This window comes from Chiloscyllium punctatum, chromosome 15 (genome assembly GCF_047496795.1).
Source record: "Chiloscyllium punctatum isolate Juve2018m chromosome 15, sChiPun1.3, whole genome shotgun sequence".
Lineage (NCBI taxonomy): Eukaryota > Metazoa > Chordata > Chondrichthyes > Orectolobiformes > Hemiscylliidae > Chiloscyllium > Chiloscyllium punctatum.
The window spans coordinates 94,595,277-94,618,931 of record NC_092753.1 but is presented as its reverse complement, the minus strand read 5'-3'; the positions used below and the strand labels follow the sequence as shown (position 1 = coordinate 94,618,931).

Here is a 23,655-nt window from a genome sequence, read left to right as displayed (position 1 = left end):
ATGAACAATGTGAATACATTAGATAGAGTGCCAAAGCGACTTTCCAGAATGGCTCCAGGAATAAGGATAGATTGAAGAATCTGGGACTCTTCTACCTGGAGGAAAAAAAAGCTGAAAAGAGATTTGAGAGAGGTTTTCAAAATCATAAGCAGGGTTTCACAGAGTAAATGGGGGAAACTGTTCCCATTCATAAAAAAGAATGAGCGGGCATAGATTTACATTAATGTGGACACAAAGTAAGGGTGGTGTGGTCAAAAAATTACACCCCGCAAGTAGTTAGTGCCTGGAATGCACTGCCTGAAAAACGTGGTGAATGCAGGTTCACTTGAGGCATTGAAGAGGGGCATTGGATGGTTATTTGGGTAGAAATGGTGAGCAGGGAAAAGGCAGGAGATTAGTGCTGGGGACTAGAACCTGTTCTGGTACAAGGGACTGAATAGCCTCCCTCTTTATCGTAATAGTTCTGTGATAGAGCCATCCAGGGATTCAGTCTGGTGACTATCTCATGCATTTCTTCTCTGGCAAGTATATACTTCCTTAGAGTAGGCAACTAAACCTCCAGGTGTGGTCTCACCAAGAGTCTACACTGCTGCACTCTACTGCTGTACTCAGAACCCCTTGCGGTAAAGGCTAACATACCATTTGCTTTCATGGTGCGCAAACATTCTACCTTTTATTGATTAGAGAACACAACACACCCAGGTTCTTTGGGACATCAACACTTCCTGACCTCTCGTCATCTGACCCCAGACTTCCGTGATTCTGCGCTGATGCAAAAATGCCAAAATTTGTCCGAAATTACAAATCCTGTCTCTGAATCTGGTGGGAGGGGCATGGTTCTTGGAGGCAGGTGGCCATTTAAATGATCCAATGTCTACACTGTAATGGGATGTTGGAGTTAGTGGTGTTTGGAAGCCAATTTGTGGAGATCCGACCAGGTAAGAGCAGGACTGTTCTCAATGGATTTTTTTTACCAATAGCCAGGGTACCCCTCCAGAGAGCTGGGGTCTCCCCGTGAATGTGGTGCCAGGATTGGGATCAAAGGTCCTTTGGTTGGGGGGGCAGTGGATTCACGTACCGTTTTTGCACAGTTGGCTGCGGTGGTGATTGTGAACAAAATCTATCATAAGCCCCTTGAGCTTGCCCAAGTCATCGAGTCCTGTCAACACAGGTCAGTAAGATTTGTCAACAAGTGTCGAGAAATCTCAAAAGATTGATCAGAATTGACCAGAAACTGAACTGGACTCGCTATATAAATACATATAAGAGCAGGTCAGAGGCTAGGAATCCTGCAGTGAGTAACTCACCTCCTGACTCCTTAAAGCCTGTGCACTACATTTCAGTCAGAAGTGTGATGGAACACTTATCTCTTGCCTTGGTGGGTGCACCTCCAACAACACTCAAAACTCAACACATTCCAAGACAAAGCAGCTTTAACAAAACCTGACTGAAAATCTAAATGCGCACTATTCTTCGACTTCCCTCGATTGGTTTCACTAACAACATCCTCAAAAAAGATCCAAGACTGTCAAACACAATTTCCCAATCACAAATCCATGCCGACTAGAGTCTTAGAGTCATAGAGTTTACAACATGGAAACAAACCCTTCGATCCAACTCATCCATGCCGACCAGATATCCTAAATTAATCTAGTCCCCATTTGCCAGCATTTCCTATTTATATACCCATCCAAATGCCTGTTAAATATTGTGTTGTACTTCCTCTGGCAGCTCATTCAATACACGCACCACCATCTGTGTGAAAAAGCTGCCCTGAGATCCTTTTTAAATCTTTCCCCTCTCACCCTAAACCTATGCCCTCTAGCTTAGGATTCCCCCACCCCAAGGAAAATACCTTGTCTATTTACCCAATCCATGTCCCTCATGATTTAAAAAACCTCTGTAAGGTCACCCCTCAGCCAGGGAAAACAACCCCAGCTTATTCAGCCTCTCCCAATACCTCAAACCCTCCAACCTCGGCAACATCCTTGTCAATCTTTTCTGAACCCTTTCAAGTTTAACAACATCCTTCCTATAGCAGGGAGACCAGAATTGCAGGCACTAATACAAAAGTGGCTTCACCAACATTCTGGACAGCCTCATCATGACCTCCTAACTCCTGTATTCAATGTTCTGTCCAATAAAGGAAAGCATAGCAAATGTCTTCTTCAGTATCTCATCTATCTGGGACTCCACTTTTAAGGAACTATGAACCTGCACTCCAAGGTGTCTTTGTTCAACAACACTCCCCAGGACCTTACCATTAAGTGTGTAACACCTACCCTGATTTGCCTTTCCAAAATGCAGCACCTCACATTTATCAAAATTAAACTCCATTTGTCACTCCTCAACTCATCGGACCATCTAATCAACGCAATCTTCTTACTGGGGTCGAGTTTCATTCACAGTTTCACTCTCCTCAATAGGTGCCCGGGATTTGTCAACTTTCAATCCCAATACTTTATCTCATACCAATTTTTTCACTAATGCCCTTTCCTTTCAGTTTCCCATACTTATGAGTGTGTTGGGTTTCTCATATTTCTCACAAATTTCTTGTATCTTTCACCATGCCTAGAAAAAATTTCATTTATCTGCCGTTTCCCTTACTTCCCATTATAAATTATCGTGTCGCTGGAATGGAACCACATGGGTTTTCAGTATTCCACTTGCTGTACATGAGATATCCTGAAGGGGGCTATATAAATGAGTTTGCCCTTTCTTTCTCAGTCAGTGAGCACCATAAGGCTATTCCACCGAAGTAGACTTCACTAATAACCCAGACGTTTTCACGAGATGTGAGACTCAGTCTGACCCCTCAGATGTAAGTCCATTGTACTATTGGTAGATGGTTTGGGGTGCTATAAGTATTCGTGTTCTCTTTAGTGTCCTGGTCTATGCTCATCGCTCAGCATTGTGACAAAAGCTATTTGATTTATACATGCATATTAATAGCATTTTTGGAGATTAGGTTTTAAAATAGTGGCATATGGGCTTGAATACTTCTCAAAAAAAACCAAGTTCAGACAATCTTCCCAGAACAGTACAAAATCAAGGATGTGTTAAAGAGCAGGGAGACATGGTGAGTGTAAATAAACATTTGCTCTTACTGAGTGGGCTATAGCAAATAGAGTGAACATTTAAACTTGTTTATAGTTCAGGATAATCAAAGATTGATTTTTTTTGCCTAAACAACTAGAAATTAAAACCTTTTGGGGCAATTTGGTCTGCTGGGATCAGAAACAAATACTCATCCAAAAGAGGAGAGCACATTTCAGGGAAAGTGCAGTAGCCTCAGTAGAACTGTTGTCCTTTAAAGAAATTTTCCAAACAGGAAAATTAAAGTTAATAAGCTCTCCATTTTGTGACCATTTATGTCGGAAGACTTCATAGTTCTGGAACAAGTTGGTTAAATCAAACTTAAATATTTGATACAGAGAGATAGTTTCTCTGGATTTTAATCTCTGTATTGGATAATGTCAGGAAATGGGATGAGAGTTTGTTTTTCTGTAAGTTTCAAGGTCTTTCAAACTGTGCTGTATATTTAGACAGCTCAGTTTGTTATTTTTTAATGGAGTAAATTTCTTTTCTGCTGTTAAAGAGGCTCTGCATCTTTGTGTGGCTCTGTAACAGGGAGAAACCATTCACATTAACTAAAACAGAAAGAACTGAACTATCAAACTAGGTTCCATTCTGATATCGTGACTTGTCCAGTAGCAACACCGGCTGGAATTGTAACAGCACCAATAAACAGACAATCAAGTCATCACCGCACGGTGTTGGTGGGATCTTGCTGTGTGTAATTGCCTGTGTGTTTTCCACATTGCAATAGATGAAGAATTGAATCAATTTCTTTCTAACGAGGTTTAAGTCACTCCTTATCCATCCAAGTTTAAGAACAATTTCATTCATGTTACAACTTAAACATTGGCTAAGTTAATTCCACTTCACAACCACTGTTAGCAATTAATCAGATGGAATCATTGAGCTAGGCAATGGAGTAGTGTTAATGGCTCTGGACTAGTAATCCTGAGTGCCAGGTTAATATTCTGGAAACATGCCTGAATCTCATTGGGGTAGGTGGTGAATATTAAATTCAATACTAAAATAACTATAGCATTTAACGAAAAAGTTAGTTGCTTGCAACCATGTAACTATGATAGGTGTTCTAAGAACCCATCTGGTTCACCGATGGCCCTTAAGGAAGCAAATGTACCATCCTTACCCGTCTGGACTACATGTGACTCCAGAACCATGGTGATGGGGTTGACCCCTAAGAGCTGTCTGGGCAGATAGGACTGGCCTACCAGCAGCACCCACATCCTGGAAAGGAATAAAAAATATCTGCTTCCTCACTATCAATGCCATGCTGATCCTGAGATATTAATGAACAGTATCAGCATCAAACACTCCCAGGACAGGGACAGCACAGGGTTAGATACAGAGTAAAGCTCTCTCTGCACTGTCCCCCATCAAACACTCCCAGGACAGGGACAGCACAGGGTTAGATACAGAGTAAAGCTCTCTCTGCACTGTCCCCCATCAAACACTCCCAGGGACAGGGACAGCACGGGGTTAGATACAGAGTAAAGCTCTCTCTGCACTGTCCCCCATCAAACACTCCCAGGAGAGGGACAGCACAGGGTTAGATACAGAGTAAAGCTCTCTCTGCACTGTCCCCATCAAACACTCCCAGGGACAGGGACAGCACGGGGTTAGATACAGAGTAAAGCTCTCTCTGCACTGTCCCCATCAAACACTCCCAGGAGAGGGACAGCACAGGGTTATATGTAGAATAAAGCTCCCTCTACACTGTCCCCCATCAAACACTCCCAGGACAGGGACAGCACAGGGTTAGATGCAGAGTAAAGCTCTGTCTAACACCATCCTCAAACATATCTGCTTCCTCACTATGCCAGGGTAATCCTGAGGTATTAATGAACAATATCAGCATCAAACACTCCCAGGACAGGGACGGCATAAGGTTAGATACAGAGTAAAGCTCTCTCTACACCGTCCACATCGAACCCTTGCAATTACAGCTTTATGCTATTTAAATTAAGAAGATTAAAAACTGTTAGAGGCGGCTGATATAACATCCTTTCACAGTGACCTACAAAACACAGAAACGCTGTCATCTGTCTGTAGGTTCAATCCCCAGAGGATGAGGTTTGGTGTTTATCTCTGTGTTTTTATCTATGTTTGATATGAACCGATGAAGAGATATAATGTCTCCCTGCCTGCTCACAACAAAGAGCCAGTTTGGTTTCTCAGAGCCTCAGCAGACAGTACTCAAGACCTGGCAGGAGAAGGAACATTGTTCTGCCTGAAACTGGGTTATGTTGGTGATGTCAATGGGGATCTTTTGGAAAACTGGGCAAGTGGACAACCACTTGCTCATGCCGAGTTCAGAGAATTGGATTGGCTGGCATTGAGTTTAAAGAGTTGACTGGTTGGCTAGTTAATGGCGACGTGAGGGCCCCACCCAAGGCATTGATTGGCTGAGCTGATGTTTCCCGTTGCTGGTAAATTACCAGCAGTGTAGGTAGACAACAGACACTGTTCCCATCCAACCAGACATCTCCCAGAAAGGCTGAAAAACTGTACCATTGACTGCCTTCTCCCCACCCCAAGATGCAACATCATTCTTTGATCTTCTCTTTATAGAATGTTCCTTCCCTGACTCATGCAGTCATGCTGTGGTTCCGTGAGTCAAGCTCTAAGCCTGGAGGTCCAACCCCAGATACATCGGCCCAGGCCAACACTCTAGTGCAGTGCTGAGGGAGTGCTGTTTCATCGGAGAGTACTCAGTTCAGCTCAGATGTTACATCAAGATCCCAGTTTCATCATAGAATCCCTCCAGTGTGGAAGCAGACCATTCAGCCCATTGAGTCCATGCTGACCTTTCAAGAGCGGTGGCACAGTGGTTAGCACTGCGCCTCACAGCATCAGGGTCCCAGGTTCAATTCCAGCCTTGGGTGGACTGTCTGTGTGGAGTTTGCACATTCTCCCCGTGTCTGTGTGGGTTTCCTCCGGGTGCTTCGGTTTCCTCCCACAGTCCAAAGATGTGCAGGTCAGGTGAATTGGCCATGCTAAATTGCCCGTAGTGTTAGGTGCATTAGTCAGAGGGAAATGGGTCTCGGTGGACTACTCTTCGGAGAGTCAGTGTGGACTTGTTGGACTGAAGGGCCTGTTTCCACACTGTAGGGAATCTAATCTAATCCAATCACCCTTACCCTGTCCATGTAACCCTGCATTCCCCATGGCTAACACATCTAGCCTAGACATCCCCCAGTACTGTGAGTAATTTAGCATGGCCAATTCACCTGACCTGCACATCTTTGGACAGTGGGAGGAAACCGGAGCACCCAGAGGAAACCCACGCAGACACAGGGAGAATCTGAAAACTCCACAGAGGGTGGAATTGACCCCAGATCCCTAGGACTGTGAGGCTACAATGCTAACCACTGAGCCACCGTGCTAGTCTTTTTCCTCTCAGGTGGATAGTTTTAGATTTTATATGTAGATTTCAGTGCCACCTGTACTCGAGTACAGAATATATTTACAGGTCTCACAAGGCAAAAAACAAACGCAGGGGTTCTCCAACATGTATCCCTCAGCAGACCTCACACACCCCATTTACAGAATCATTTTCTCATTGAAGCTTGCGGGAGCTTGCTCTGTACAAACTGGGCTAACGAACTGGCTTCCTGGCATTAGAACAGTGACTGCACTTTAAAACTCTTCATTGACCATAAAGCGTTTGGAATCTCCTGAGGTCATGTAAGGTGCTATGGCAATGCAAGTCTTGCTTTTTGACAAGAAGCACTTGTGACATAAGTACCTTCCCGAACCTTTGTCCCATTTCAATCTCTACTGAATGACTCAATTCTGAATTCTTTTCTCTAATCTATCTCAAGGAGAAAAATATTTCTTCTCATTTGGGAAACTCTTGTCGAAACAAGTTACCAAAAAATTATTTTAGTAAGTTTCACATTTCACTTCCATTTTTTTAAAAAAAGGTCAGTGCTGAGGTTTATTCTCACTTTTCCAAGAATATACCAGTTTCGTCTGAAACTTCTACTTTTCAGTTTTCAATTTTTATCTTCACAAAGTCCTTCCTCTCTGGTTAACTTGTTTGTTGAACATGTGAAGACTCAAAGCCAGGAAGAGTCTTGATTCACTTTGCAACCTTTTGTGCTCACTACTGAGTCCAACCCCTTCAGATTGTGAACCCATTCCTTGCCTTTATTTCAGCTTTCTGTGTGACATTCTCTGTCAGCATTGTCCTCCCTCCCTTCCCCCCCACCCCAATGGGACTGTCTGCTCTTTCCACTCACGCTCTCACATTCAGATCACTTAATCTACACGATCAACATCCTTTCTCCCCCATCATCCCACCTTCCTCCCTACCAATATTGCATAAAGGCCACCCGCCTCCCCCCCACCCCCACCACCACTCTCCATGTCAACTCTGACGAAGAGTCACCTAAACTCGAAACGTTGGCTTGCTGTCTCTCCATGGATGATCTCCAGCATTTGCTGTTTCCAAGACTCTAGATGTACTTGACCACGTTTGCTGTGTTGGTTGAGGTCAGGGACACTGTGATTGACATTGAGTGGAGTAGATGAGGTTCTGGAATGAGACTGAAATTTGGATGGGGGAAAGGTACAGGAGTGCCGACTCCTGATGTCTACCCAGAGTTTGTGTTCCAGTGAAAATGGGGTTGCCTTTGGCTGCAATTCCTCATAGTCAAGTGATTGCTGCAATGGATTGTCTGGGCTGCCATGCATATGTTGGCCACCTGAGGGCAGTATTGGAGGTCTATTACATCCCACTGAGGCTTACACAGTGACAGAACTAACAACAAATTTTACAAACAGTTAGGAAGGCACATTAACCTGGATTGCAAGTGGGCTTTGAGTACAGGAGCACAGACGTCTTACTGCAGCAGTACAAGGTCTTGCTGAGACCACGTGTAGAGCACAGTGTGCAGCTTTGAACTCCTTAAGAAAATATAATATGGAGGTGCTGGTGTTGGACTGGGGTGGACAAAGTTAAAAATCACCCAACACCAGGTTAGAGTTCAACAGGTTTATTTGACACCACAAACTTTCACAGCCCTTGCTCCCTAGCTACCTGATGAAGGAGCAGTGCTCCAAAAGTTTGTGGCTTCAAATAAACCTGTTGGACTGTAACCCAGTGTTGTGTGATTTTTGATGAAGAAAATATAGATTTGTCATCGAGGGAATATAACGAAGGTTCACCAGTCTGACCCCTGGGATTGCTGATATGTCACAGGAGGCAACTGTAGGTCGATTGGACCTGTATTCAGTGGAATTTAGAAATTTGAGAGGGGATCTGATCAAAATGTTTAAAGTTCTGACAGGTTGAGACAGACTGGGCGCATGGGCCATGTTTATCCCAGCTGGGAGATCACCGACAAGGGGGGGGGGGTCAGGTTTTCAGAATATGCCATGGGCCATTTAAACTGAGATCAGGAGAAATCTCTTCACTCAGAAGTTGGAGAGCCTTTGGAATTCTCTACCGCGGAGTACCACGGAGGAGATGTCATGGAATAAGAGATAAATCAATAGATTTCTGAATGTTAGAATCAAAAAGGAAGAAGGGGAGAGAATGAGACTCTGGCACTGAGATGGGGGGGAGCACGTAGGGTGAGATTGAATGACAGAAGCAGGTGCGATGGACTGAATGGCTTACTCCAGTTCCGACTTTTCTATGGTGGTCTGTTTTCTGTCTGGTAAAAAGTAACCATTCGCTTCTTTGGCCCATCACAGTTTGTGACACTGTCCTCAGTTCAAGTGGAATGGGACAATCCACAGTCTAACACTGACATGGAGACTATAATGAGGACAGTCCATATCACAGTGCTATCCCAGCAGAGAGAGTGAGGACAGTTCACCCTCCAGCACCTCACACTCCAGCATATTCCCAGCAGAAAGATTGAGGACAGCTCAAACTCCAGCACTGCCCCATCAGAGAGAGTGAGGACAGTTCACCCTCTAGCACTTCACACTCCAGCACATTCCCACAGAAAGAGTGAGGGACAGTTCACACTCCAGCACTGTCCCAGTAGAGAGAGTGAGGACAGTTCAGCCTCCAGCACTGTCCCAGTAGAGAGAGTGATGAACAGTTCACACTCCAGCACTGTCCCAGTAGAGAGAGTGATGGGCAGTTCACCCTCCAGCACTGTCCCAGCAGAGAGAGTGATGCACAGTTCAGTCTCCAGCACTGCCCCAGTAGAGAGAGTGATGGACAGTACACCCTCCAACACTGTCCCAGTAGAGTGAGTGATGGACAATTCACCCTCCAGCACTGTCCCAGCAGAGAGAGTGATGGACAGTTCACACTCCAGCACTGTCCCAGTAGAGAAACTGAGGGACAGTTCACACTCCAGCACTGTCCCAGCAGAGAGAGTGATGGACAGTTCACCTTCCTGCACTGTCCCAGCAGAGAGAGTGATGAACAATTCACACTCCAGCACTGTCCCAGCAGAGAGAGTGATGGAGAGTTCACACTCCAGCACTGGCCCAGCAGAGAGAGTGATGAACAGTTCACACTCCAGCACTGTCCCTGTAGAGAGATTGATGGACAGTTCACACTCCAACACTGTCCAGTAGAGGGAGTGATGGACAGTTCAGCCTCCAGCACTGTCCCAGTAGAGTGAGTGAGGACAGTTCACACTCCAGCACTGTCCCAGTAGAGTGAGTGAGGACAGTTCACACTCCAGCACTGTCCCAGTAGAGAGAGTGATGGACAGTTCAGCCTCCAGCACTGTCCCAGTAGAGTGAGTGAGGACAGTTCACACTCCAGCACTGTCCCAGCAGAGAGAGTGATGGACAGTTCACACTCCAGCACTGTCCCAGCAGAGAGAGTGATGGAGAGTTCACACTCCAGCACTGTCCCAGTAGAGAGAGTGATGGACAGTTCAGCCTCCAGCACTGTCCCAGTAGAGTGAGTGAGGACAGTTCACACTCCAGCACTATCCCAGCAGAGAGAGTGATGGACAGTTCACACTCCAGCACTGTCCCAGCAGAGAGAGTGATGGAGAGTTCACACTCCAGCACTGTCCCAGTAGAGAGAGTCATGGACAGTTCACACTCCAGCACTGTCCAGCAGAGAGAGTGATGGACAGTTCAGCCTCCAGCACTGACCCAGCAGAGAGTGATGGACAGTTCAGCCTCCAGCACTGACCCAGCAGAGAGAGTGATGGACAGTTCAGCCTCCATTACTGCCCAAGTAGAGAGAGTGATGGACAGCTCAAACTCCAGCACTGACCCAGCAGAGAGTGAGGACAGTTCACACTCCAGCACTGTCCCAGCAGAGAGAGTGATGGACAGCTCAAACTCCAGCACTGACCCAGCAGAGAGTGAGGACAGTTCACACTCCAGCACTGTCCCAGTAGAGAGAGTGATGGACAGTTCACACTCCAGCACTGTCCCAGTAGAGTGAGTGAGGACACTTCACACTCCAGCACTGTCCCAGTAGAGAGAGTGATGGACAGTTCAGCCTCCAGCACTGTCCCAGTAGAGTGAGTGAGGACAGTTCACACTCCAGCACTGTTCCAGTAGAGTGAGTGATGGACAGTTCACACTCCAGCACTGTCCCTGTAGAGTGAGTGAGGACAGTTCACACTCCAGCACTGTCCCTGTAGAGAGAGTGATGGACAGTTCACACTCCAGCACTGTCTCAGCAGAGAGAGTGATGGACAGTTCAGCCTCCAGCACTGTCCCAGTAGAGAGAGTGAGGACAGTTCACACTCCAGCACTGTCCCAGTAGAGTGAGTGAGGACAGTTCACACTCCAGCACTGTCCCAGCAGAGAGAATGATGGACAGTTCACCCTCCAATACTGCCCCAGTAGAGCGAGTGATGGACAGTTCAGCCTCCAGCACTGTCCCAGTAGAGTGAGTGAGGACAGTTCACACTCCAGCACTGTCCCAGTAGAGAGAGTGATGGACAGTTCAGCCTCCAGCACTGTCCCAGTAGAGTGAGTGAGGACAGTTCACACTCCAGCACTGTCCCAGTAGAGTGAGTGAGGACAGTTCACACTCCAGCACTGTCCCAGTAGAGTGAGTGAGGACAGTTCACACTCCAGCACTGTCCCAGCAGAGAGAATGATGGACAGTTCACCTTGCAGCACTGCCCCAGTAGATAGTGATGGACAGTTCACACTCGAGTACTCGAGTCCCAGCTTGTTGTTGAAGGTCAGAGTGGAAATGACAGACAAAAGGGCTTGGGAAGACAGCTCAATGGAGAGAGCCAGAAATGATCCACATCCTCCAGGTTCACTGGAATGACAATGCGTTGGCACGGCAATGGTAGTCCCAATGGTCTCACTTGGTGATTGATTTAGTTAACCACTGAGCTCCATAATATGCTCTTTAAGATATTGTAAGAGTTTGACTGGGTGGAGATACTGCCCCTTTGGGGAAGTTAATACCAGGGGGCCGTAAAATACTAGTTGGCCACTAAAACCTTTAATGAGGAACGCAGGAAGGACTTCTTTACTCAAGAAGGTAGCATCAAACTGCAACTCAGCATTTTAGAATTACGTGCGGGGTGATGGGTAGAACATCTTTACTATTACTGGGCTGATGCGCCAAAGAAATGAAGCAGCCTCTAACCATCCTGCCTTAGCAATTCTCCACTCTGACTACCTCCAAACCCATCTCCATCCTGTACCTGCCACACAGAGTAGAAACATATGAGCAGGGGCTCCTATTAAAGAGGACAGTCTGTCTGACATGTTACCGGGGTTGCAGAGTTTGAGCTGTAGGGGGAGGTTGAATAGGCTGGGGCTGTTTTCCCTGGAGCGTTGGAGGCTGAGGGATGACCTTATAGAGGTTTATAAAATCATGAGGGACATGGATAGGATAAATAGTCAAAGTGAAAGAAAGTGAGGACTGCAAATGCTGGAGATCAGCGTCGAAAGGTGGAATTGCATTAGAGAGGTATGGGCCAAATGTTGGCAAATGGGACTAGATTAATGTAAATATCTGGTCGGCATGGACAAGATAGACAGAAGGGTCTGTTTCTGTGCTATACATCTCCATGACTCTAAACAGCTCGATTCCACCTTCCCAAAATGCCAATGAAAATCCGGCCCTGGGTATTTAACTGCCATTGAGGGCAACAGATATGGAGCAGAGGGCATGAGGAGACAAGCAGATTGTCAGTTACAGAGACTTCATGGCGAGGTGGAGGGTTAAGGGTGGGGTAATTGACATAAACAATAGGATCAACTTGGGGAAAGTGAGGACTGCAGATGCTGGAGACCAGAGTTGAAAAATGTGGTGCTGGAAAAACGCAGCAGGCCAGGCAGCATCCGAGGAGCAGGAGAACCGACGTTTCGGGCATAAGTTCTTCTTCAGGAATGCCCGAAACGTCGATTCTCCTGCTCCTCGGATGCTGCCCTGGCCTGCTGCGCTTTTCCAGCACCACAGTTTTCAGTATAAACAATAGGATCCCAGGTTATCAGCCGAATCAGAAGCAAGTCATCTTCGCTTCCATGGGACTGACCCCAGAGATGAAGAGCTTGGTAATTTAGGAAAAGTACTGTGTGATTGGTGGGAGCACCTTTCCGACATTGGCAGGTCCAACCTGTAATCGATGCAGTAAAATCACCAGAGGCAAAGTGATCAAATTGCTCTCCAGAGCCAAGTGCATGGCTGGACATTACCATCTTTCAGCTAGAGACCGGAACCAGCGAAACAAATAGCCCTCTGAGAAAGGTGACTCAATCACTCTTCAAGCTTCTAATTTTTATGGCCCACTTTGCAGATAGTGGATGTTGTAACGAGACTTCGTTCTACAGCCAAATGGTGCTAGCTCAGATGAGGTAATCCCTGGTAGAGAACAGGATGTCCAGTCTCTCCAACACTTCAATTCTCTTTTTTTTCCCTTAAATACCCTTTTCTCTTGCTGTTGGAACAAAGGTTGTTGGCTGCTCTGTGCGTTCCTGGGTGTGTCTGCCAAAATGACAAACTGAAATCTCGATTACAAGTGAGAATTGAGCCCTGACTCAGAAACTAGAGCAGCGACCCAAGAAAATTCACAGAACTCCTGGACAATGCATTGTGAAACCTGGAAACACATGCAAAACAAGGCAGAATGAAAATTGGAAATTCTCATCTTTCCGGATTGTAATATCCCTTTATTTCTTGTGCCTTTATAATTTATTAAAGTAGCCCTGGTCAACCTGTTATATTATTGGATCGGAAAGGGTGCAGAAAAGAGACAGGAGGGTTTGAGTTATAAGGAGATGCTGGGACTTTTTCCCCCGAAGCGTAGAGGTTGAGGGGTGAACTTACAGAGGTTTATAAAATCATGAGGGGCATACATAAGGTGAATAACCAAGGTCTTTTCCCAGGGGTGGGGGAGTCCAAAATTAGAGGACATAGGTTTAAGGTGCAAGATTTAAAGGGGACCCAAGGGGCAGCTTTTTCACATGGAGGGTGATGTGTATATGGGTACAAACTGACACAGGAAATGGTAGAGGCAGGTCCAGTTACAACATGCAAAAAGATACATGGTTAGGAAGGGTTTAGAAAGACATGGGCCAAATGCAGGTAAATGGAACTAGTTCATTTTAGGAAACTGGTCGGCATGGAAGAGTTGGGCCGAAGGGTCTGTTTCTGTGCTGTGTGACTGTATGATGTCTCTATGACTCGGATGTCCTTTGAATTGACAGATGCTGCAGTGAACAGTGGAAAGTCACCAATGAATAAACCTGGATTTTGGGGACTGGAGTTAGTTTAATTCTTAAAGTTGCCGTTTCTCCACCTCTAACTACACAAAGACAGGAACAATCTGACAATCTCTGGATTAACCTGATGTTGTGCCCAAAACTATTCCTGTCAAATCATGAGGAACACTTTGTGGTATAATTGGCAGTTCGGTCCTGCTCAAACTTCATGATGGTTCAGAAAGATCCCTCATCGCACAGCTGTTAAATCTGAAATCAGGACACCCAGACCCATTAGGATCTATTACCTGAGACAAATGGAAAAAAAAACTACATTTCAAAAGCACCTTTCTCATCCTTGGGGGATTCCAAAGTGACTCGCAGCCAATGAAGAGTTTCGAAAATGGAGTCACCGTTGCAAATGTAGGAAATGTGGCAACCAATCTGCACACAGCTAGCTCCCAAAAATAGCCATCAGAGTTAGCTTGGGCTTTCTTGTGCTCTTACGTTTCTATGGGCTTGGATAGTGCCTACCTCCCCTGACAATAAGCACAACAACTTACATTGTATGGTGCCTCTCATGTTGTAAAATATCTCAAGGCATCTTGCAGCATTGTAATCTGAAATAATGATTTTTGCTGAAAAGACTATATTTTTTGAAAAATCCATTCACCTGTTGAGGGCGTTCCTGGCTAGGCTAGCATGTGTTTCCCATCCCTCATTGTCATGGAGAAGGGATGATGAGCTACGTTTCTTAAACCTTGGTGGAGAGATGCCCACCATTCTGCACAGAAGTGTGTTCCAAAGAATAATCATACTGGACTTGAAATGTTAGCCCTGTTTCCCTGTCTACAAATGCAGCCAGACCTGCTAAGTTTCTCTAACATTTTCTTTGTTCAAGTTCAGGAACTTACTGGATTGTGACGCCTGCCAGAGTTGAACAACCTTCTGAAAGTCACCATCAAAATGCATAGCCTTTGAGGCCACTAAGGACTAGTGATTGAAGCAGCACACAAGAACACTTTGTCCTTTGGACCCCAGCATCGAATCAGTGATGGCTGCATTTGGACTGAAGATTTTCTTTTTAAAAATCAAGTCATCTTCATCTCATCAAAAGTGTTCTGAGAAACACTCCAGAAACAGAGAGGAGTGCCAGGCAGTAGGAGCTGACTCATCCCTGTTGACCATTTAACCACCACTTCAGTTTCCTTATGTCACCATTGAGCTCTTGCTATTGCAGTACCTTCAGCCACAGTCCTTCTAGAAAGTAGCAAAACATTAAGGGGACCGAGTTCTACAGGCATCCTCCAGGAGCCTGTTATATAAAAAACACACACCCAGGGACTCCTGAAATACAGGCACCAATCCCAAAGATCCCTGTAAATACAGGCAGACTTCCAGAGACTCTTGCAAATACAGACTCACACACTCGGGTCAGCCCTTCAAATACAGACACACCTCAAGAGATCCTGTAATAACAGGTACAATCTGCAAGACACCTGGAAGTACAGACACACTCCATAGGCCCCTGTAAATACACTCACACCACATAGACCCGTGTAAATATAGACACTCCATGGACCCCTGTAAATACAGACAGACTCCACACACCCTTGTAAATACAGATACACTCATAGACCTCGGTAAATATAGACACTCCACAGACCCCTGTAAATACAGTCAGACTCTATAAACCCCTGTAAGTACAGTTACACTTCATAGACCCCTATAAATACAGATAAACCCCATAGACCCCTGTAAATACAGACAGACTCCATAGACTCCCATATGTACAGACACACTTCATAGACCCCTGTAAATACGGACAGACTCTATAGACTACTGTAAATACAGACACACTCCATAGACCCCTGTAAATACACACTCTATCGACTACTGTAATTACAGACAGACTCCATAGACCCCTGTAAATACGGACAGACTCTATAGACTACTGTAAATACAGACACACTCCATAGACCCCTGTAAATACACACTCTATCGACTACTGTAATTACAGACAGACTCCATAGACCCCTGTAAATACGGACAGACTCTATAGACTACTGTAAATACAGACACACTCCATAGACCCCTGTAAATACAGACACACTCCATAGACCCCTGTAAATACAGACACACTCCATGGACCCCTGTAAATACAGACACGCCACATAGACCCATAGGAGGCAGGAAGGTAGGATCAGCCGTGGTTCACATTAAATGACCAAATCTTTGGAGAAACTGGCAGTACTTAAGGAACATCTTAAAAGAAAAGGTGCCAACATGTGAAGTAGGTGCAGATTTAGGCTATTCAGCCCCTTGAATCACTTCTGCCATTCAATAAGATCATGTCTGATCTGGTTGAATTCCACATTCCCTACTACCATCTATAACCCTTAATTCCACTGCTTAACATCCATCTCCACCTTAAAAATATTGTATTACCCTACCTCCATCTCTGTCTGAGGCAGAGAGTTTTAAAGTTGCATAATCTCCTCTTCATCTCTGCCCTATGAGGCATTATCAGTGGCCCCTTGCTCTGGAGTGATCCCAACGAGGAAACATGCTTCCTAAGTGCACTCTCTTAACTCCTTTCAGGATCTTACACACTTCAATCAAGTCACCCTTCACTCTACTAAACTCCAGTAAAACCAAGCCCAGTCTGTCCAACATTTCCTCATTAAACAACTCACTTATTTCAGGTAATAGTCGAATAAATCTTCTCTGAATCACCTCTAATATATTTACATCTTTCGTTAAATTAAGAGATCAGAGCTGTGCAGAGTATTTGCAACTTGATCTCACCAATGTCCTGTTTAACTGAGGCATAATGTTCTTAAATGTGAGATGCTATATTTTGGAAAGGCAAATCAGGGCAGGACTTATGCACTTAATATGGCCTGGTGACTGTAGTTGAACAAAGAGACCTTGGAGTGCAGATTCGTAGTTCCTTGAAAGTGGACTCTCAAGTAGATAGAATAGTGAAGAAGGCGTTTGATATGTTTTCATTTATTGGTCAGAGTATTTTGTACAGGAGTTGGGAGGTCATGTTGCAAATGTACAGGACATTGGTTAGGCAGCTGTTGGAATACTGCATGCAATTCTGGTTTCCCTGTTGTAGGAAGGATGTTGTTAAACTTGAAAGGGTTTAGAAAAGATTTATAAGGTTGATGCCTGGGTTGGAGGACTTGAGCTCTGGGGAGAGGCTGAATAGGCTTGGACTATTTCCCTGGAGTGTTGGAGGCTGAGGGTGACCTTATAGAGGTTTATAAAATCATGAGGGGCATGGATAAGGTAAATAGACAAGGTTTTTTTATCCCCAGGGTGGGGCAGTCCAAAACTCGGTGGCATAGGTTTAAGGGGGAAGATTTAAAAGGGACCTAAGGGGCAACATTTTCACTCAGAGGGTGGTGCATGAATGAAATGAGGTGCCAGAGAAAGTAGTGGAGGCTGGTACACTTGCAACATTTAAAAGGCATCTGGATGGGTAATGAATAGGAAGGGTTTAGAGGGATATGGACTAAATACTGGCAAAGGGGGTTAGATTGCTTTGGGATTTCTGGTTGGCATGGGCAAGTTTGGATTGAAGGGTTTGTTTCCCTGTTGTGTAGCTCTACAACTCTATGATCCTTAGTTCAATTCCTTGTAATAAAGGATAGCATCCTATTAGCCTTCCTAGTTACCTGTGTACCTGCACACTAACATGTTGCGACTCATCCACTAGGACACCATGATCCGTCTGCAACTGGGAATTCCGAAGTCATTTTCCATTTAGTAATGCAGTACAACTTTGATTATCCAAACGAGATGGGTGGGGAGCATTTTATTCGGATAACAGATCATTCAGCTAACCGATCTGATGGTAAACAAGCAGTAATTTATGAAGTTATCCGAACATGCCTCGGTTATCTGACAATGCACGCCATAATGCCGTTTAACTGATACCTGAATGATGATTTTAATGCCGTTTCTACAGGACCTTGAGGTGTTGTTCAGATAATTGATGCTTGGATAATCAAGGTTGTATTGTACTCTGCTTGTGCATTCTTCCTCCCAAAGTGAACAACTTGACATTTTACCACAAGACCTGCCAGATTTTGGCTATTCGCTCCATCTGTTGATGTCTAGCTTCAAGTTCCTCAGGTCTTCTTCACAACATACTTTCTATCTTTTTTTGGTTTCATCTGCGAACTTAGTTACTATGCCTTAGCTCCCTAAAAGTAACCCATTGAAGGAAATTGTAAAAAGCTAAGGCTCCAACCCAGAGCCCTGTGGGATCCCACTCAACATTTGCTCACACTCTCAGTTACCTGCTAACCAGTCAGTATTCTAACCATGGTCACACTCTATCCCCTACATCAGGATCTTTTGTTTTCCACAGCAACCTTCATTGTATTACTTACCAAATACCTTCTAGAAATCCAAGTCCTGTACATTTACAGACTCCTCTTTATCCACAACGCATGGCATTCCTTCAAAGACCTCCAAAGAATTGTCTCGGCATCCTTTCCCTTTGCTGAAAGCGTGCTGATAACTCATGAAACCTTGAGTTTTTCGAGGTGTACAGCTATGATCTCTATAATTATCAGTCCGAACACCTTCCACACGACAGACATCAAGCTAACTAGCCTATAGCTTTCTGTTTTCTGACTCTTTTCCTTCTTAACAAGAGGATTTTTATGTTACTTTCCAGTACAATGGAATCTTTTTTGAAAGTAGCAAATTTTGAACAATTAGTCTCACTGTGCCTACTACCTCACTAGACACCTCTTTTAAGAAACTAAGATGAAATCAATCAACGTCTAGACTTGTATTCTCGCAGACCCATTTGTTTGCTGAGTATCACTTCCCTTGTGATTATATTGGTTCCAGCTTCCTTTCTCCCGTCTACCTCCTGTTTTATAGCTATTATCAGAATGTATAATGTATCCTGTGTGGTGAAGACAGGAGCCAAACGTTTGTTCACTTCATCCACCATCTTTTTATTATCTCCTATTAATTCCCCACTCCCACTCTCCTGAAGATCAATCCTCATTTTTCTCACACTGTTCCTTTTGAATGTGTGAAGAAACTCCTGCTAACTGTCATTAGCCTCCTGCAGTTTCTGTCATTTTAGCCCTGGAATAAAGCTGATTTGGAAAGGTTAGGCAGACCGTATCCTCTGGAGTTTAGAAGATTCAGAGATGATTTAGTTGAAACATGTAACATCCTGAGGGGACTTGCTTGGATAGATGTGGATTGTGGGCGAATCTAGAATTGGGGTCATTGTTTATAAATGGGGGGGGGGCGCCCATTTCAAACAGAGGTGAGGAAGTATCAAAAAAAATTCTCACAAAGGGTTTTCAGTCTTTGGAACTGCCTCAAATAAACAATGGATGCAGAATGTTTAAATATGCAAAAGCCAACAGATTGTTGATTCTCAAGGGGATGAAAGATTATCGGGGGTATACTGGAATGTAGAGTTGAGGTTAAAATCGGGTCAGCCATGGTCTTATTGAATGGCAGAGCAGGCTCAAAGGGTCGAATGGCCTCCTCCTGTTCCTCGTCGTATGTCATTCTCTGCTTTTTTTTATATTCTGACTAATCATCTGACCTAACAGGTATGTTTGGAAGGTTATTAGCTTTTCCCTAGCCTTTGTTTTGTTAACCATAGATTGTCAGGGCTCCCTTCAGAACTTCTCTTTATAGAAGGAATTATTGGTTCTGAGTATTCTTAAATATCCCCATGAATATCTCCCACAGTGCACCTATTGATCTATCCCCTAAAGCTAAAGTTCACTTCAGCTTCCACAGCTATTATGCCCACATATTGCCCTTATAGAGTCATAGACACATGCAGCACAGAAACAGACCCTTCAGTCCAACTCATCCATGCCGACCAGATATCCTAAATTAATCTAGTCCCATTTGCCAGCACTTGGCCCATATCCCTCTGAACCTTTCCCATTCATACACCCATCCAGATGCCTTTTAAATTATTTAATTGTACCAGCCTCCACCACTTCCTCTGGAAACTCACTCCATACACGCACCACCCCCTGCATAACAAAGTTGCCCTATGGGTCCCTGTGAAATCTATAAGTTAAAACACTAGTCTTAGACCCAATCTTCGGCCTTTCAACCTGGATGCAAAATCAATCTTAAGATGGCCACTGCTACCTAGGGTGCTTTAACACTGAAGTGACTAAGTAACCCTGTCACCTTATACAGTATACAAGAGTACGTCTATTATAAGATGGAGGAGAATGACTTAGGTAGGGGATTCCAGTGGTGAATACAGCAGACAGTTTGAAGGTGGAACTGATAGAGGTGTGTAGGATTATGAGGGGAATGAACACGATGGTTAGAAGGCAGCTGTTTCTCTTACTCAAAGAGTCAATAACGAGGGGGCATCATTTTAAAGTGGAAAGCAGGAGGTACGGATAGGATTTAAGGAAAAATCTTTTCACCCAAAAGATGGGTAGGAATCTGAAATGCTATGCCTGAGAGGGTGATTGAGGTGAAAAACTCTCACACAACCTTCAATAAGTAGTTGGAAGAGCACTTGAAGTGCCATAACATTGAAGGCTATGGGCAAGGTCAGGAAGTGTGACTTGTGTAGGTAGTATATATTTTTGGCAGGATAGGCTCGATGGGCTGAGGGGCCTGTGATTCTACACAGAATCATTTTGTAATGAATGATTCTATGATTCTAAAGAACCGAGGACCTAGAGAGCCAATGGGTGCAGTGATTATAGATGTGCAAGAGGCCAGTGCTGGAAAAGCACTAAGTTCTTGAGGGGTTAAGTGAGGACTGGAAGAAGTTATAGCGATTGATTTGAGTGTGCCGCCACAACACTATTGTGGAACCAAGGTACAAGGATGATAATTTTGAATTAAAGCATGGCTGACTGTGAGCCAGTGCAGATAATCTGAGTTATTGGGATAAAGTTTGGAATGGTTTCAACTTAAGTGTGAAAGACAGGAACCTGGTGAGGAATGCATTGAATTAGCTGAGTAGAGGGAGCTAACCCATGTGATAGGAATTGTGACAAGTGGTGAGATGGGATAATCAGAGGAAATGTCTACTGTTCAGGAGTGGAAATAACACAAACGTTGGAGACTTAAACTAGCGTGCTATGCGAAGAGGAAATAGGCATTGCTAGCAAGGACTTCAATAGCCTGACAATCATCAAAGAATTCTTGACAGGATGCAGAGATGGGCTGAGAGGTGGCAGATGGAGTTCAACCTGGATAAATGCGAAGTGATGCATTTTGGAATGTCGAACTTGAAAGTTGAGTACAGGGTTAAAGACAGGATTCTTGGCAGTGTGGAGGAACAGCGGGATCTTGATGTGCAGGTACATAGATCCCTTAAAGTTGCCACCCAGGTGGACAGGGTTGTTAAGAAAGCATATGGTGTTTTGGCTTTCATTAACAGGGGGATTGAGTTTAAGAGTCGTGAGATCTTGTTGCAGCTCTATAAAACTTTGGTTAGACCGCACTTGGAATACTGTGTCCAGTTCTGGCCGCCCTATTATAGGGAAGATGTGGATGCTTTGGAGAGGGTTCAGAGGAGGTTTACCAGGATGCTGCCTGGAATGGAGGGCTTATCTTACGAAGAGAGGTTGACTGAGCTCGGACCTTTTTCATTGGAAAAAAGAAGGAAGAGAGGGGACCTAATTGAGGTGTACAAGATAATGAGAGGCATAGATAGAGTTGATAGCCAGAAACTTTTTCCCTGGGCAGAAATTGTTAACATGAGGGGTCATAGTTTTAAGCTGTTTGGCGGAAAGTATAAAGGGATGTCAGAGGTGGGTTCTTTACGCAGAGAGTTGTGAGAGCATGGAATGCGTTGCCAGCAGCAGTTGTGGAAGCGAGGTCATTGGGGATATTTAAGAGACTACTGGACATGCATATGGTCACAAAGATTTGAGGGTTCGTACATTAGGTTTACCATACATGAAGATCAATGGTTGGCACAACATCGTGGGCTGAAGGACTTGTTCTGTGCTGTACTATTCTATGTTCTATGTTCTATGTTCTATTAATTCTTGAGGAGGTACCAGACATATTGGTCAAAGAAAACACGATGTGAACGGTGTGTATGGACTTTAGGAAATCTTTTAGAATTTTGAGATTTACAGAAGAGATCAAGGAATCGAGGAACGATGGAAAACTGGATTAGCCATTGGCTAGAAGGGAGGGAGAAAAGAGTGTAGGAATTCAATGCTACACTGGTGCACCCCAGGGTTCAGCCCTGCTGCGATTGCAAAGCCATTTGGGCAGATCAACGATAAGCCAGCACCTAGAGGAAACCGTGGCAGAAATGTGCTGATACTGTCAAAGTAGGAAGTCGTGTTAATTCTTCAGAAAACCAAAGGAAGAGGTTGCGGGTGGGTTCAAAAGTGACAAGACACAAGTATGGTGTAACAAGCAACAATAAAAACAGTAATGACTCTGTAAAGTAAGTTCGGTGCTGTGGAAAGGCAGAGGGATTTAGGAATGTACGTTCCTCTGGCATTCAAGAAGGCGGACAAAGCTGTAGAAGTAATTTTCTTGTTCCCTTTTTCTTGGCTTGATGTAGTCAAGGAGCAACAACTATGTTTTAAGCCAGTCTATGGAATCAGGAGCAGTATGGTATATTGTCTACTGTTTAGTAACTGTTAGCCATCATTAGGGTATCTCACAGGATATCAAGTCCTGCTATTTCTGGAGCCATTACCAAAATTTAAGATTTTAAATTCAGTGCACAAAATTCCCCACTTTATCTGATTTTCAGATCTAGGGTTTTTTTTTCTCTCCTTTATTCATTCGCAGGATGAGGGTATCATTGGCTAAACCAGCATTTATTGCCCAGAGGGCAATTCCAGTGGATTTATAGTCACATGTAGGCCACAACTTCCTTCCCCCCTATTAGTGAACCAAATGGGATTCATGGTAATCATTAGACTCCTAATTCCAGATGTCCATTGAGAGTGGGAATTGAACCTGGGTCCTCAGGACATTATGAGGGCCAACAGTCCAGCGATAATATCACTAGGCCATCTGCTCCCCTTTAGAATACAATGATGAGGTTTCTGTACTGAACAAGAATCCTTTTTTATTACAAGTAATCAGAGTCTAGCTACAAATAAACAATTATAAACTACCAGCAAATAACATGACCAACTAACACTCTAATCCCCAAATCAACTTCCCTTTGCACACACAAACAGCAGAAAAATAGATTATGGGATAATGAAAGCTGGAAAGCAGTTCAATGGTTCCTAGTCACATATTGCTGAGATTATGACTCTTATAGTGGTCAGAACGCTGCCTTTCAGTCAACTTCCTCCAGAAACAGAAATTGCCCCAGAAATTGGCAGCATCCTTGGAGAGGGAAGCTGAGATAACATTTCAGGTCCAGTGACCCTTCTTTCTTTGTACTTTCTTCCAACGATTTGCAAGAGACACAAGATGGGACGTGTGGAATTCATTGTGACGGAAGGTTGTGGAGGCCAGGTCTTTGAGTATATTTAAAACAGAGATAGATAAGTTCTTGATTGCCAAGGGGATCAAAGGTTATGGGAAAAAAGACAGAAAATGGGTTTGAAAAATCTATCAGCCATGACTGAATGGCAGAGCAGACTCGAAGGGCCGAATGGCCTAATTTCTGCATAAAAGACCTCTGTCTTATCAGTTAAATGCTTCAGTTTACAGCTGCTGAGTTATTTTCATTCATTCACAGCATGTGAGCGTCACTGGCTAAGACCAGCATTTATTACCCAGAGGACAGTTGAATGTTAACCACGTCGCTGTGGGTCTGGAATCACATACAGGCCAGACCAGATAAGATTGGCAGATTTGCTTCCCCTAAAGGACATTAATGAACTGACAACTGGCAAAAGATTCATAGTCACCAATAGACTTTCATTTACAGATTATTATGAAATTCAAATTCTACCATCTGTCATGACCAAAGGACAC

At 44.4% G+C, this 23,655-nt stretch overlaps 1 protein-coding gene across 2 annotated transcripts in view; it reads right to left on the bottom strand.

Annotated features, from left to right (window-relative positions):
- The window catches only part of LOC140486513 (SAM domain-containing protein SAMSN-1-like), a 167,231-nt gene that overhangs the window by 35,003 nt on the left and 108,573 nt on the right, over positions 1-23,655 (bottom strand). The window lies entirely within an intron of this gene.